The following is a 3800-nucleotide window of genomic DNA, read 5'->3' on the forward strand; positions in this document are numbered from 1 at the left end:
TGTATGTGATAGTTCTACAAAATAATGATCTGTACTTGGTGTAAAACTGAACACAATAGCGTCAAAAGTACGTTCATAATTATTAAGTACCGACAGACGGTCGACGGGCTAATAAAGGGACCCCAATTTTTAAAATTTCAGAATTCTTTGAGAAGACTGTTAGAATTCGTAATTTTTTGGAAAACTGTAGAAATGGCTCTCTAGCGCTGCCGTACTTTCGCAAATATGCCGGATGATTCATTCTACATTCATTGTCGTGGTAAAAATTGGTCAGTTTTGAAACATTAGATCGATTTTACAAACTAGAATTGCTCAGCAGAACTGAATACATAGTGTCTATTAAGAAACAAGTGTAAACAAGCCTTTAAAGCACGCGCAACGAGTTTTAAGGCACGACGTGGAATGCTTTAAAGACCAATTATACACGCGTTTCTTATAGTATTGTTTATTATATTTATTTATTTATTTATTTGTTTCTTTATCGATCTTTGTCCCTCTTGTTCGAGGCCCTCAACAGGTTTTTGCCGAATTACAGAGTGACCCTTACAATCCTTGTTAGGGGTACCCATGCATAAGGTCTTAAGATGTTTTATACTACTTCGGTAGTTAACATACGAATTAGGAAAACTGCAGGAAAACCTAATTCGGAGTAGCCGGCAGAATGATCGAAACTGATCTAGGGAAATTCCCATCTCTGCCACAGATGAAAAATTCTTATCTCAGCGCAGGTTCGAACACCCGACCTCCGACTATGTAGCCCAACGCTCTACTACTGAGCTACACTTTTAATATAATTTAAAAATAACGGAAATAACATGAAATTATATTGACCTTATACTCGAATATATTTCTCATGAAGTGGGCTGATTATTCGTAATTCCATGATTGCCATGGAAATGTCACTTGACGTTTGTTTATAAAAATCACGGTTGAAGAAGATATTACACCGTCCATTCAGTGGCTTGTTAGCGTGGATGAATAAGGAGCATCTTTCAAGCAAAGTTTTAAATGCATCGTTAATGCTGATGTATATGAAGGAAATGTCAAAGGTATTTAAATCTTCTTCCCTTTCGTGTATTCATTCAAAACTTCAATCAATACTGCGATTAAAAAGTGGAACAGATTTTGCAACATACCTACCTCTAAACCACGTGCGTTTGTGGAAAACATCTTTTGCATTTGCATAAAAGGATCTGAGAGAATTTTTTTGTAATTCAGTCCCAGATGATAGTTTCATATGTCATATTTGAAGTAAGGTTACTTTAGTTGCGTAGTAAATGGGGGGGGGGGGCGTGTTTTCGCAGGCTCAGGCGTGTTTTAAACAGAGATTCTGATGCCGGTATAATAAAAAAAAAACTGTTTTTACTCGTACATTATGCACGATAAGAATAATTTCACATATTGGGGACTTATGGCTGCGAGAATGGCAAGAGTCGCGCACTTCCCAAACTCGCCCATCTCTTGCTTTAACAAAGTATAATGCATTAAGGAAAGATAACACAAAGTGGGCCAGAAGCAACCAGGAAAGAGCTGACACCTTCGCGGATCACCTTGAGAAACGGTTCCAACCCAACCCAGGAACCGAAATCCTTCCAGAATTAACATAAAAAAACTATGACGACACGATCCCGCTAGACTCTACAAAAGAGCTTGCAGAGGAAATTAAATATATCAACGCAAAAAAAGCTCCTGAGTACGACCTAATAACAGGGACGATCCTCAAGAAATTTGAAAGGAGAGCTTTGGTTAAACTGACAACTCTTATAAATGCATCGATTCGCTTGAAGTATATCCCGAATGTGTGGAAGATCTCAGAGATAATAATGCTGCCGAAACCTGGAAAAGATCATCGGGATGTATCGTCCCATCGCACTGTTGCCGATTATATCTAAACTGGTCGAAAAGTTAATCCTGAAAAGACTGAAGATTATCATAGATATGTACCAACTAGTGCCCACTCACCAATTTGGCTTTCGCAATAAACATACAACCATGGATCAGGTACATCCCATTACAAATACAATCGAAAAATCACTAGAAAGGAAAGCGATCTGCTCTGCGATCTTCCTGGACGTAGCGCAAGCATTTGATCGAGTCTGGCATAAAGGTCTGCTGTACAAGCTGAATTCAATCCTATACCTCAGCAGTACTACCTGATATTGCAATCGTACTTATCGGATCGCAAATTCCGAATTCGTCAAGAAGATGCCTACTCTGACCTAAAGAAAATATGTGCTGGAGTACCACAAGGCAGTGTCTTAGGGCCAGTACTCTATCTGCTTTATATTAACGATCAACACAATGGTAGCTACCTTTGCAGACGATACAGCACTATTGGCAGTCGGAAACACAATTGAAGAGTCAGCAGGAAAACTCCAAAAGTCCGTGAATAGCGTCACCGCCTGGACCAAGAAGTGACGAATTAAATTAAATGAGGCTAAGTCCACGTACATTAACTTTACGAATAAAGAACGCATTCAAAGCACAATAGCTGTTAATGGCGTATACATAAAGCCCTCCAATACGGCAAAGTACCTCGGTATGAACCTTGACGTAAAGCTTCGTTGGAGCGAACATGTCAAAAAGAAAGTCGTGGAACTGAACATGAAACTCCGAAAAATGTACTCGCTCCTGGGAAGATACTCCGAGCTATCAACGTACAATAAGGTATTACTGTATAAACAGGTAATACGACCAGTATGGACATATGGGATCCAGACATGGAGCTGTGCTAAAAAGAACCACATCGATAAAATCCAAGCGTTTCAGAATAAAGTGCTGCGCAATATAGCCAATGCACTAAGTACGTTCGAACAACCGACCTGCACCGGGACCTCGGAGTGGACAAACTTAGCTATCCACACGCGTAGGAATCCTAAAAGACGGACACAAATAGATCGTTACTTCCTAGGAAATAGTACTAGTAATAGTTTCTATGTTATTATATGAAAAAAAAACAAAGTATAATAACAATGTAAGTAAGAAAGACAAGGTGATGCTGACTAGAATAGCAATAGGGCATTCAATTCAAGACTAACCCACAGTCATCTACTTCTAGGAAAGAAAGCGCCGAGGTGCCCACAGTGTAAATCCGAACCCCTGGGTCTAAAACATATATTAGAAGGTTGCGAGAAACTTTCGGAATATCGTGAAAATTGCAATATTAGCGGCACCGCAATTGATATCATAAAAAATGGGGAGAACAATACAAAAATAATAGAATTTTTTAAAATAACGAATCTATACAACGAACTGTGACACTGGATTATACCAAATTTTTAATACTCACCCATAATTCATCATGACTGCTTAGTACCTAAAAAGAGAAATACATTAAAAAGAAATAGTATCTCAGATAAATACTCACCATCATACCTAGGTCAATAAAAAATCTTTTTTTTCCGACAGAGGTAGCTAATAATATTAGCAATTGATGCTTCCTCTATCGTTGATCTATATCGAGATTAATTTTAAAAAAAAGAATAGGCCGTATTTTGCATGAAAATATACTAGAACATAGAAGTGTTATTGTTATACGCTCTAAATAATAATTTATTGGCTAATTAATTTTGTAAGAATTAAAACGCATTATGGTGCCATTGCCGCCATTTTTCCTACAGAATACATAAGATTATAGATTTGATGAGTATCCAATTCTGTTTCTAGGAGCCGGAGGGGTGTAGACTCCATTTATATAATAAGGAGATAACTGGACTTATTTATAAGTAGCAAAAATGAATTTCAATGTTTACTCTTTTATTTGTCATCTTTAACCTTGGCCTTGACTACCTATTTATAGC

Source organism: Photinus pyralis, unplaced genomic scaffold, assembly GCF_008802855.1.
Source record: "Photinus pyralis isolate 1611_PpyrPB1 unplaced genomic scaffold, Ppyr1.3 Ppyr1.4_LG5, whole genome shotgun sequence".
Lineage (NCBI taxonomy): Eukaryota > Metazoa > Arthropoda > Insecta > Coleoptera > Lampyridae > Photinus > Photinus pyralis.